The sequence below is a fragment of the Bos indicus x Bos taurus genome, chromosome 29 (assembly GCF_003369695.1).
Source record: "Bos indicus x Bos taurus breed Angus x Brahman F1 hybrid chromosome 29, Bos_hybrid_MaternalHap_v2.0, whole genome shotgun sequence".
In the NCBI taxonomy this organism is placed as follows: domain Eukaryota; kingdom Metazoa; phylum Chordata; class Mammalia; order Artiodactyla; family Bovidae; genus Bos; species Bos indicus x Bos taurus.
The window spans coordinates 28,508,673-28,522,713 of NC_040104.1; positions in this window are offsets into that span (position 1 = coordinate 28,508,673).

Genomic DNA, 14,041 nt, shown 5'->3' on the forward strand with positions numbered 1-14,041 from the left:
CTTGAACTTGCTGTCTGGGCTCACAGCTCTTTGATAACAGTGGCCTTGGGCACTGACGGTTCACCAAAGCTGTTGTTAAGTTTACTTTGCTATATATATTTGGTGTAGAATATGTCCTTTGGCTTGTTGGGTTTAGTTTATTTTTCTCTCTCTCTCTCTCTTTTTCTTTTTTTTTTTTTAAGCACTCGAACAATTAAATAAGGGCTTTCTGAGAACTTTCCCTCCAATTCAAGCTCAATTTCTTTCCTCCATCCACCTCTCACTGTCCATTGCAATTACTTCTCTTCCCCCATCTCAGTAGCTCTTTTATTTAGAGATAACAAAATAGAGCAGCGTAAAGATTATGGCCTGGGAGTGAGGACTCCAGGCTCCAATCATATCTCTGCCACTGATCACTGTCTGAGCTGGTTTCTTCCATCAGTGAGATACAGAGTTTGAAATACAGAAAAATGCATTTTTTTTTCCTTTGACTAATACAAAATTAGATGTCTACGCACATGTGCTTACCTAGTTTAATATTTTTAATTAAAAACATAGGTGAGTTAAAGGGTCCACAGTTGGTATATGAGACTTTATCTATGGCCCAAACACAAGTAAAGTGCATAGGGAGGTTGTATCACATCTGTTTTCCTTTTGGCAGCAAATATTCCATCCCTCTCATTTTGCAATGAAATGTTAGTGGAATGAGACCTGAACAGCTCAAATTGCGTAATAGCTTCTATCAGCATCAAATAAAATAAAAGCTAGCTAGCCTGACACCTGGGGAGTTGGTCTCACAGACAAACAGATGGTTAGGTCCCAAAGGCTCAAAATATCATGATTGGTAATTACATTCAAAACAAAAATTTTAGGGAACTCCTTGGTGGTCCAGTGGTTAGGACTTGGAGCTTTCACTGAGGTGGCCACGGTTCAATTCCTGGTGGGGGAACTAAGATCCCACAAGCTGTGTGGCAAACTGGTCATATTTAGTTCATATTTAGGGGTGAATAGCAGCTGCCAGGTATTAGATGATAGCACTCTCATGGCAGAAAGTGAAGAGGAACTAAATAACCTCTTGATGAGGGTAAAAGAGGAGAGTGAAAAAGCTGGTTCAAAACTCAACGTTATAAAAACTTAGATCACGGCATCTGTTCCCATCACTTCATAGCAAATAGATGGGGAAAAAGTGGAAGCAGATTTTCTTTTCCTGGGTTCCAAAACTACTGTGGACAGTGACTGCAGCCATGAAATTAAAAGATGCATGCTCCTTGGAAGAAAAGCCATGACAAACCTAAACAGCATATTAAAAAGCAGATATCACTTTACTGACCAAAGTTGATATAGTCAAAGCTATGGTTTTTCTAGTAGTCATGTATGGATAAGAAAGTTGGACCATGAAGAAAGCTGAGCGCTTTTGAATTGTGGTGCTGGAGAAGACTCTTGAGAGTCTCTTGGACTGCAAGGAGATCCAACAGGTCAATACAAAAGGAAATCAACCCTGAATATTCATTGAAAGGACTGATGCTGAAGCTGAAGCTTTAATACTTTGGCCACCTCATGCGAAGAGCCGACTCATTGGAAAAGACCCTGATGCTGGGAAAGGCTGAAGGTAAAAGGCGAAGGCAGTGCAAAAGATGAGATAGTGAGAGAGCATCTAGCATCGCTGACTCAATGGACATGAATTTGAGCAAACTCAGGGAGAAAGTGAAGGACAGGGGAGCCTGTAGTCCATGGGGTCACAGAGAGTCAGACACAATTTAGGGACTGAACAACAACAACAGATATTAGCTGATCATTAATATCTCTTCACTTGTAATATTCCTGTCCTGGTCCTTCTTGCTAAAGCAGTATTTTTCAAAAGGCATTTCATGGAATTTCACTTCGTGTTCTAAAAAAAGAAAACACAAAGGGTGGGGGTGGGGAGTAAACGAGAAAAGAGGGGAAACTATATTTGGGATACGCTGAATTAAATGAAAACTATTTTTAAAAGGAATTCTTCCCAGAATCTTTAATATACCAAAAAAAAAAAAAAAAAGCTCTGTGAATTTGCATGAGGTGAGAGCTACGTTTGTTCTACGTGATATTTGGTACCCTCCATCAAGGGTCACTTTTTTCATTTAATTTCATGGCTGCAGTCACCATCTGTAGTGATTTTGGAGCCCAGAAAAATAAAGTCTGACACTGTTTCCACTGTTTCCCCATCTATTTCCCATTATGACCAACCTAGATAGCATATTCAAAAGCAGAGACATTACTTTGCCAACAAAGGTCCGGCTAGTCAAGGCTATGGTTTTTCCTGTGGTCATGTATGGATGTGAGAGTTGGACTGTGAAGAAGGCTGAGTGCCGAAGAATTGATGCTTTTGAACTGTGGTGTTGGAGAAGACTCTTGAGAGTCCCTTGGACTGCAAGGAGATCCAACCAGTCCATTCTGAAGGAGATCAGCCCTGGGATTTCTTTGGAAGGAATGATGCTAAAGCTGAAACTCCAGTACTTTGGCCACCTCATGCGAAGAGTTGACTCATTGGAAAAGACCCTGATGATGGGAGGGATTGGGGGCAGGAGGAGAAGGGGATGACAGAGGATGAGATGGCTGGATGGCATCACTGACTCGATGGACGTGAGTCTGAGTGAACTCTGGGAGTTGGTGATGGACAGGGAGGCCTGGCATGCTGCAATTCATGGGGTCTCAAAGAGTCGGACACCACCGAGTGACTGATCTGATCTGATCTGATCAAGGGTCATTTAGAAATGTTTTAGGGCAAATTTTGATCATCATGACAGCTGAGGATGCTCCTTGCACTTGAAGGCCAGATAGTGTGGATGCTGAATGCCCTGCAGTACTTGGGACAATACCACACAACAAAGAATTGTTTGCCCCCAAATGCTAGTAACCTCTCATTGACGCTGGCAGAGAATGTAACATCCCCAAAGGAATCTGACCACAGAGCCTTTAATTTGGAGAGCAACTTGTGAAACTAGTACTTCCTGGGATTTATTTTGGGAACGTTCACTTAAGGTTTATATTTCAAGGCTTAGATTCTAGCACTAACCAACATTTTGCCTGCCTCCCACTTCTAAATTTCTCTCCTTTTAAAAACTGAGTTATAATTGACACATAACATTCTATTAGTTTCAGGTGTACAACATAATGATTTGATATTTGTAGATATCACAAAATGATCACCAAAAAAGTCTGGTTAACAAGCATCACACACATAGTTACGGTATTTTTTTTTTTCTTGTAATGAGAACTTTTAAGATATATACTTTTAGCAACTTGCAAATATGCAATACTGAATTTCTCTTTTTAACTAGGACTTAGTGAAGAGTAAAATTATTTCCAGCCCTTTAATCAATGTGAAGTGAAGGCAGTGGAAGGGAGATTGGTATTTGTGAGAAAAAAATTCTGCTTTGAGTCCACAGAGTCAGAAAGCCAACTTTGTCTCTTTAGAATATTGTCTCACTCCTCTTTCCTCAAGTGTTGCTGCTACTGCTAAGTCGCTTCAGTCGTGTCCTACTCTGTGGGACCCCATAGACGGCAGCCCACCAGGCTCCTCCGTCCCTGGGATTCTCCAGGCAAGAACACTGGAGTGGGTTGCCATTTCCTTCTCCAGTGCATGAAAGTGAAAAGTGAAAGTGAAGTCGCTCAGTCGTGTCTGACTCGTAGCGACCCCATGGACTGCAGGCTACCAGGCCCCTCTGTCCATAGGATTTTCCAGGCAAGAGTACTGGAGTGGGGTGCCACTGCCTTCTCCCCTCAAGTGTTAGGATGACTTTATAATCAAAACCTTTCCACACTGTAGGAAAAATTGCTCAAGTGGAAGAGAACCGTTGTCTGGCCACTGGGATTGATGTCAGGATTTTGACCAAAGATGAAAAGATACAGATTTAGAAATGTATGGGGGAAAAAGTCTAAGTCTTACATGTGCCTACATAATTGGCTGTGGCATTTCCCCACCCCTACATCAAGAAGTCTGCTCCTTTCCACTTTCACAGAAACCTTCTCAAATCGTTACCCTTTTGGGACTTTCCCCACCTCAGGTGTTGCTTGCATACAGTTCATCATGTGATTTCATTTCCAAATGCAATGATAAAAAGAGAGTAGAAGCGGGGATAGACGAGGGATGTGAGGGCCATTTTATTTATATTTCCACCCAAAATGATAGATTCTTTATTTAATGCAAAAACCCCTGGATCAACTTGGGAAAATAATTTATATTTTTGGTATCTCAGCTTCCCTGTCACTAAACCATTTGAGTGACAAAAAAATACATACTTTACAGAACTTAAAGTCCTAATGAAATGAGCTCAGGTAGCAAAAGTCCTTGATCCTAGCATATAGTTAAATACTGATTACATAGTAAAACTGTTTTTTTTTTTTTTTTTAATAATAACGAAGCAAATCTTTTGACTCTTCTCATCTAGTATGACTATATACCATACTCAAAAGGAGCCCTTCTGCTTCCAGGTGTAGCTAAGACGATATCTTTTACATAACAAGCTCAGACAATCCTGGTGCAAGCAGGCAGCAGCTGTACCCCATTGGCCTGACTTCTCCTACCTCCCTGGCTTGCTTTGCTCATTCCTTTTTCCATCACTCAAAACCTCAATCAAGAAGGCACAGCAGCTGGGAGAATGCTGCTGCTGCTAAGTCGCTTCAGTCGTGTCTGACTCTGTGCGACCCCATAGACAGCAGCCCACCAGGCTCCCCCGTCCCTGGGATTCTCCAGGCAAGAACACGAGTGGGTTTCCATTTCCTTCTCCAATGCATGAAAGTGAAAGTGAAGTCACTCAGTCGTGTCCGACTCTTAGCGACCCCATGGACTGCAGCCTATCAGGCTCCTCCGTCCATGGGATTTTCCAGGCAAGAGTACTGGAGTGGGATGCCATTGCCTTCTCCAGCAGGGAGAATGGATACATGTATATATATGACTGAGTGAGTCCCTTTGCTGTTCCCCTGAAACCACTGCCACATCGTTAATTGGCTATACTCCAATATAAAATTAAAAGTTAAAAAAAAAAAAAAGGGCACAGCAGCAGAGGCCAGCAAATTAACAACTTCTCTAATATTCAGTTCTATTAGATTTACTACTCTCTTGTTGATCTGAACTGATCCCCAGGGTAATTATAAATGCCATTATATTCTGTTCGTCTTTATTAGCTGGCCCATTTGGCAGCTTGTGGGTAATAGTTGCATAACTGATTCTGTATGGAAGAATCAAAGGATCCAAATTGACTGCAGCTGTATCCAGCAACCAGCCCATGCTCCACGTTTTTACTAAGAGAGAATCTGAGGCCTAGAGGGGGCTGCCATTTGTCTTGGCCTCACTGTGGGTAAACTGCAGAACTCGAATCGGGTTCTCTTGTTTCCTTCAGGACACAGAGTATACTATTTTAGTATACTTAGTGCTTCTTGCAGTCATAAGCCAAAAAAGCAGGAAAATTCAGTTATAAGGATATTAATATACTAGCAATATATTTTGCTTAAATTCAAAATGTAGTTATGTTACATTAGGAATCCTTACAAGTATTGGACTAAATAATACTGAAATGGAGCAAGATCTATGGTCCTTGCCAGTGTTCTCTGCCTGCCATTTATCTGTGCAAAAACTTTAGCCAAAGAATAAGTTTAATCAGAGAAGTGAGAAAATGCAGAAACAAAGGAAAACAGTGAAAGGAGACCAAATAACGTAGTCATTAGGCATAGCCAAGAACCTTTAGTTCTTCTCAAGGGCTGTAAATATTTTGAGCCATATCCTATGAGTTGTCTTATCGATACTGAAACCCCCACCAGGTAGAAAAGTTAACTACATGACAACCAGATTGTAGCCATGACACAAACTGCCACAATCCCAATAAGTGGCCTCAACGAAATGGAAATAAATTGACCCTGGAGCTGAAGACCAACTGCAGCTAAAACAGTCAAGATGACACTGATGATCAGACCACTGATAACCAATTTCAAGATGACTGTCAGAACTGATTGTGCTTTTTCTGCCTGTAGCCCCTTCCCTCTGTCTATAAAAGCTATTGTCCCCTGATTTTCGGGGGAGGTGAGAGTCTACCTTTGGACAGGCGTTGCCCTCCCCAACTCAGCATCCTAAATAAAGCAAACTTTCCTTTCCACAAATTGGGCCTCTTTATTGGATTTTGAGAGGCGAGCAGCAGAACCTCACTTTCAGTTACAGTAGCACCTCAAAAAAATAGAACAGAGGGAGAGGGTGGGAAGATTTGGGAGAATGGCATTGAAACATGTAAAATATCATGTATGAAACAAGATGCCAGTCCAGGTTCGATGCCTGATACTGGATGCTTGTGGCTAGTGCACTGGGACGACCCAGAGGGATGGTATGGGGAGGGAGGCAGGAGGAGCGTTCAGGATGGGGAACACATGTATACCTGTGGTGGATTCATTTTGATATTTGGCAAAACTAATACAATTATGTAAAGTTTAAAAATAAAATAAAATTAGATTTAGTAAAAAAAAAAAAGAATAGAACAGAGACCCACCCATTCAGGTCATGAGATAAAAACATCCAGAAAGGGAACATGGTCAGGCAGTCCAGAGGCTGACCTTCCCTGGGGTGGGATGGGACAGCGAGATCCTCTTAATCCAATTCTCACAGGCACCTTGCCATTAAGCTCTGCCCCTTATATTACCTCCATGAACACTTTGGCTCAAGGAAGACAAAAGCTACCACTTGCTAGACTTAACATAATGAAGATAAAGGGAAGAATCTTCACCATCTTCACCTACTTAGCCAAGGGAAGCAAAGGGGCAGTGAACCTGCCCTCTCTGGACTCTTCCCACAGCCCTTCTCCTCAGAACCTCTGTAGTGTCTCCAGGGCAGTACCAGGAGTCCGGGGCTGGATCTCCACAGCCTAGGCTCCAACCCCTCCCTCACTTTCTAAGCAATTATCTGAGGGAAGCCTTTCTCTGCCTTCTGTATCTCCCATTCTTTCAGCCTTTTTCAAGAAACTCTACGCTTCCTTTTCACTTTTTTCAGTTGACTTGCAGTACAATTCAGTTGCTCAGTTATCTCTAACTCTTTGCAACCCCATGGACTGCAGCACGTCAGGCTTCCCTGTCCATCACCAACTTCCGGAGCTTGCTCAAACACATATCCATCCAATGGGTGATGCCATCCAACCATCTCATCCCCTGTCGTCCCCTTTTCCTCCCACTTTCAATCTTTCCCAGCATCAGGGTCTTTTCCAATAAGTCAGTTCTTTGTATCAGGTGGCCAAAGTATTGGAGTTTCAGCATCAGTCCTTCCAATAAATATTCAGGACTGATTTCATTTAGGATAGACTGGTTGGATCTCCTTACTGTCCAAGTGACTCTCATAAGAGTCTTCTCCAAAACCACAGTTCAAAAGCATCAAGTCTTCAGCATTCACCCTTCTTTATAGTCCAACTCTCACATCCACAGATGACTCTGGAAAAACCATAGCTTTGACTAGACAGACCTTGGTTGGTAAAGGAATGTCTCTACTTCTTAATATGCTGTCTAGGTTGTTCATAGCTTTTCTTCCAAGGGGCAAGCATCTTTTAATTTCATGGCTACAGTCACCATCTGCAGTGATTTTGGAGCCTCCAAAAATAAAATCTCATTGTTTTCATTGTTTCCCCATCTGTTTGCCATGAAGTGATGGGTCCAGATGCCATGATCTTAGTTTTCTGAATGTTAAGTTTTAAGCCAACTTTTTCACTCTCCTCTCTCACTTTCATCACGAGGCTCTTCAGTTCTTCTTCACCTTCTGCCATAAGGGTGGTGTTACCTGCATATCTGAGGTTATTGATATTTCTCCCAGCAATCTTGATTCCAGCTTGTGCTTCCTCCAGCCCAGTGCTTCTCATCATGTACTCTGCATATAAGTTAAATAAGCAGAGAGACAATATACAGCCTTGATGTACTCCTTTTCCTATTTGGAACCAGTCTGTTGTTCCATGTCCAGTTCTAACTGTTGCTTCCTGACCTGCATACAGATTTCTCAGGAGGTGGGTAAGGTGGTCTGGTATTCCCATCTCCTGAAGAATTTTCCACCATTTTTTGTAATCTACACAGTCAAAGGCTTTGGCATAGTCAATAAAGCAGAAATAGATGTTTTTCTGGAACTCTCTTGCTTTTTCTATGATCCAATGGATGTTGGCAATTTGACGTCTGGTTCCTCTGCATTTTCTAAAACCAGCTTGAACATCTAGAATTTCATGTTTCACCTACTGTTGAAGCCTGGCTTGGAGGATTTTGAGCATTGCTTTGCTAGTATGTGAGATGAGTGCAATTGTTCAGTAGTTTGAGCATTCTTTGGCACTGCCTTTCTTTGGGATTGGAATGAAAACTGACCTTTTCCAATCCTGCTGCCACTGCTGAGTTTTCCAAATTTGCTGGCATATTGAGTGCAACACTTTCACAGCATCATCTTTTAGGATTTGAAATAGCTAAACTGGAATTTCATCACCCCCACTAGCTTTGTTTGAAGTTATGCTTCCTAAAGGCCACCTGGCTTTGCATTCCAGGATGTCTGGCTCTAGGTGAGTGATCACACCATCATGATTATCTGAGTTATGAACATCTTTTTTGTATCATTCTTCTGTGTATACTTGCCACCTCTTCTTAATACCTTCTGCTTCTGTTAGGTCCATACCATTTCTGTCCTTTATTGTGCCCATCTTTGTATGAAATGTTCCCTTGGTATTTCTAATTTTCTTGAAGCGATCTCTAGCCTTTCCCATTCTATTGTTTTTCTCTATTTCTTTGCATTGATCACTGAGGAAGGCTTAACTCTCCTTGCTATTCTTTGGAACTCTGCATTCAGATGCTTATATCTTTTGTTTTCTTGTCTTTAGCTTCTCTTCTTTTCTCAGCTATTTGTAAGGCCTCTTCAGACAACCATTTTGCCTTTTTGCATCTCTTTTTCTTGGGCATGGTATTGATCCCTGCCTCCTATATAATGTCATGAACCTTCGACCATAGTTCTTCAGGCACTCCATCTATCAAATCTAATCCCTTGAATCTATTTTTCACTTTTGCTATATAATCACATGGGATTTAATTTAGGTCATACCTGAATGGTCTACTGGTTTTCCCTACTTTCTTCAATTTAAGTCTGAATTTTGTAATAAGGAGTTCATGATCTGAGCCACAGTCAACTCCCAGTCTTGTTTTTGCTGACTCCATCTTTGACTACAAAGAATATACTCAATCTGATTTTGGTATTCACCATCTGGTGATGTCCTTGTGTAGAGCCATTTCTTGTGTTGTTGGAAGAGGGTGTTTGCTATGACCAGTGCGTTCTCTTGGCAAAACTCTGTTAGTAGCCTTTGACCTGCTTCTTTTTGTACTCCAAGGCCAAATTTGCCTGTTATTCTATGTGTTTCTTGACTTCCTACTTTTGCATTCCAGTCCTCCTTAACAAAAAGGACATCTTTTGGGGGTGTTCTAAAACATCTTGTAGGTCTTCATAGAAACATTCAGCTTCAGATTCTTCAGCATTACAGGTTGGGGCACAGACTTGAATTACTGTAATATTGAATGGTTTGCCTTGTAAACAAACAGAGATCATTCTGTCATTTTTGAGCCTGCATCCAAGTACTGCATTTCGGATTCTTTGTTGACTGTGATGGCTACTCCATTTCTTCTAAGGGATTCTTGCCCATAATAGTAGATATAATGGTCATCTGAGTTAAATTCACCCATTCCAGTCCATTTTAGTTCACTGATTCCTAAAAGGTCACACTTGCCATCTTCTGTTTGACCAGTTCCTAGTTGCCTTGATTCATGGATCTAACATTCCAGGTCCCTATGCAATATTGCTCTTTACAGCATTGGACTTTACTTCTGTTGACCTTAGTGGCTCATTAAACTCAGACTCTAATTTATCCCTCTTTCTTTGAGGGAAAAGAAGACATAATATTCAAGCCATCCAGGGGATGAGGAGAAACACATTCAATTCTTGCACGTTAACAAAGAAAGGCAAGAAAAGCCAACCATTTAAGTTTCCATCCTAACCTCACCTGAAAATTTATCCTCTCTCCTAATTGTAAATGTGAGGCACATGACGGGAGGCACATAATTCTAATCCAAGTTCCTCACTCTCAGTAAAGTAGCTCTCTGCTCTGTTTCTGATCTCTTCAATAGCGTTTCTGCCTGGTGAAACCTCTCACCTAGTTTAATCTTTAGTCACTTCCTTCTTGTGTTTCCTTTAGACTTACCAACTCCAACTCTTGAGAGCTGACAGTAAGGGGAAATGGGGCAGTGGGATGGCCCATGACCATCACATAGGACAAGACAATAACCAGAGTATCTATCGCCAGCAAAGCCCCTTAATAGTTCCTGAGAAATAAAAATAGAAACTGAATAATAAAATACAGTCTAACCTTTTTTTCCCTCTGCTTCATCTAGTTTCACTTGCTCCTAGGGAACTGCAATGTGAAGGCGTTGCACTGGACACTTCAGGCCAGGGTTCCAAGTGGAAACGTCTGCACCCAACTCGGACAGCTCAGTTCAAGATGGTGGCGGACCTGGGCAGAGGCACTAGCCCAGGACTTGGCAGGATCTGAGCAGCACTCCCATGGAGCCCTGCGAGAACTCCGCCCCTCCGCCCTGCCCCAAACCCTATAAAGCAGTCCCTCCCACGGCCTCTCAAAAAACCTGTGCTCAAGAGCAGCAGTTCCCAACTTTTTGGCACCAGGGACTGGTTTCCTGGAAGACAAATTTTCCATGGACCAGGGGGCTGATTTGAGGATGATTCAATCGTGTTACATTTATTGTGCACTTTATTTCCGTTATTATTATATCAGCTCCACCTCAGATGAGCAGGCATTGGATCCTGGAGATTGGGGGCTCCTGCTCTAGAGCACGAACTCATCCTCTTCATTTGCTGATCAGCGTGCAACGCTTTTCTTTGCTTCTGAATCTAATGATCTTGGTCTCGTTGTATTGGCTCCAATGACACCAGGCAGGAGGACCCTTGTTGGGGTCCAACTCAAAAGGGTGGGTAATGCATGTTACCCTCTGTGCCATGGCAGTTCTGAGGTCAATCATAAAAGGCTAAAAAGTGGGGGGTAGCCAAGTTCCTAGAAATCCCCACCCACTTCTTAACCTGTGAAATTACCCAGCCCATAAAAACTACGGACCTCATGTTTGAAGGCCTCTAGCCTTGTGAGGTGGCCCACACTCCGTGTGCAGTGCGATTCTCCCAGACCCACTCTTGCCTTTTGAAACTGATTTCATTCTGTCTAGTAGAATGTGTGTCTATCGAAACAAATCCACTTGTTAATCCATTATCACTTTGTCTCTTGCTGAATTCCTTCTGTGCTGAGACCTAAAGAATCTGAACTTCATTAAGTCCCGGGACCAGGTGTACAAGATTTCAATTAAAAGACAGTGGGTTGGAGTCGCAGCCCGTGAGTTCAAGATCCAATCTGGATTGTGTCTGGGTTCAAGTCCCATCTGAGTTGTGCAGTTTCAGAAAGAGCAAAAACACAGAAAGTAGAGACTGTGTTTGGAATCTCAAAAAAAAAAAAAAAAAAAAAGTTTTAAATGATTAGTGCTTACATCTAAAAACTCAGTTTCTCCCATCTTCTGACTTTTGATGTTCATTCAGTAAATGATTACCTGCTGCCTAGTATGTCCAGACACTCTTCTGTATCTTTTACTTTCTCATGGTGCTTACATTTCTTGGGAGGATACAGACAAAAAAAAAAGTATGTAAATATATATCAGATGGGTATAAATGCTAAAAATAAATAACATAATATAGTTTAAGGGAGAAGGACAAAGGTAGGAGTGATGGGGAGAGGGCAAATCTCCCCGAGGCTCCTTCTCCAGCTCTCCCAAGTTGGACATTTCATGCTGCTTTCATCACAATGTTCTCTCTGACAAATTTTTCTGTGATAATAGAAGGTGCACTAAGCATAACAGATCATTGATAACATAATTTAAAAGAGACCCATAGTCTGCAATTACTAAAACAGATGAAATTTTAGTACATTTCAAAACAGAGCAGAGACTTTTCACTACTGCAATGCTGATTCCTATCAATTTACAACATAAACTTTGTTATAAATTTGCTTTAAATGCTGGCTGTTTTTGTTACCAAAAGGAGTGTGGGGTCCGGCTTCCTGCCACTCATTAAACAGGCTGGTTTGGTGGAAAGGAAAGTTTGCTTCATTTCAGATGCCACAACTGGAGGGGAGGAAAGACGTCTGTCCAAAGGCCGACACCCCCACTGGCAAGCAGTGGGGCAAGAACTTTTATAGACAGAAAAAGGGGGGGTACGTGCAGAAATAGGACAGTCAGTTGTAACAGTCATCTTCTAATTGGTCATCTTGATTGTTTTAGGTACAGTTAATCTTCAGTTCCAGGGTTGATTTGTTACCATTTCTTTACGGTCAGTTCTCGGAATTGTGGCAGCTCATTTCCTGGGTACAGTCTGGTCATCAGGTAGGTAACTTCTCTACCTGGGGTTTCAGTCACAGGATGTGACTCAGAATATTATCTATAGCCCTTGAGAAAGAACTAAAGGTCCTTGCTATGCTTAATGAGTACATTATTGTTATTTGGTCTCTGACTTTTTTCCTTTGCTTTTGCATATTTTCACTTCACTACTCTGATTAAACTTATTCTTTAACTAAAGCTTCCACAGACTAAAGGCAGGCAGAGGACATGGGGTCAGGGGTTGGGGAGCTCGGGTAAGGACCATAAGGGCCCTGCTCTGCTTCATTTTCTTTGAAGTCAGCTCTTCTAAAAATTGAGCTTCCTTCCTTGAAAGTAAGAGCTCTACATAGTGATTAAATTTATCTGGGTGTTTTTCTTTGAATAATGAAAAACAACAATATGTATATTACTTTTATATATTAGTATATTGTGTACTCATATTTACTTATATGAATAGATAGTATTTCACATTTTAAAAACTACTTTTCTAACTATTCATTTATTTAATCCTCACAAAAATCCTATAAAGAATTATCATCCCAATTTTACAAAAGAAATTAGTGAAGCTCACTGATGGTGGGGCCTTAAGTCCTGCACCTGGCAAGCATCAACGCTACTAACAGACAAACAGAAACAATCATGGTTTTGCTGAAAAGGGCCTCCATCTCAACAGTGCTCTCTTTCCCAATTTAGAAATGAGAAATTGAGACAAGGTGTGGTTTAGGTCCCTTTTAGCTCTAAGTTGTGGATTTGATTTGGTGTTTTTTGTAATTACGACTTCAGCTCTAGATCTACATGGTACATCTTGCATTATTGAAGGGACTGCAAGGAAATCCAACCAGTCAATCCTAAAGGAAATCAGTCCTGAAAATTCACTGGAAAGACTGATGCTGAAGCTGAAACTCCAATACTTTGGCCACCTGATGTGAAGAACCAACTCATTGGAAAACACCCTGATGCTGTGGGAAAGTTTGAAGGCGGGAGGAGAAGGGGATGACAGAGGATGAGATGGTTGGATGGCATCACTGACATGATGGACATGAGTTTGAGTAGGCTCTGGGAGTTGGTGATGGACAGGGAGACTGGCATGCTGCCGTCCACGGGGTCACAAAGAGTCAGACACGACTGACCGACTGAACTGAACTGAACTGAAGGTCATGTACACACTGCTACATTCAAAATGAATAAGCAACAAGCATCTATTGTATAGCACGTGAAACTCTTGCTCAGTGTTATATGCCAGCCTGGACGGAAGAGGGCTTTAGGGGAGAATTGGTGCATGAATACGTATGGCTGAGTCCCTCTGCTGTTCACCTGAAACTACCCCAGCATTGCTTATCAGCTGTGTGTGTATGCTGTCACTTCAGTCGTGTCTGATTCTTTGCGACCCTATGGACTGTAACCCCCCAGAGCCCCTCTGACCATAGGGATTCTCAGGCAAGAACCCTGGAGTTGGTCGCTGTGTCCTCTTCCAAGGGATCTTCCTGACCCAGGGATCAAACCCATGTCTCTTACTTCTCCTGCAATGGCAAGTAGGTTCTTTACCACTAGCATGACCTGGGAAGCCCATTAATCAACTGTACGTCAACACAAAATAAAAAGTTTAAAGTTTGGAAAA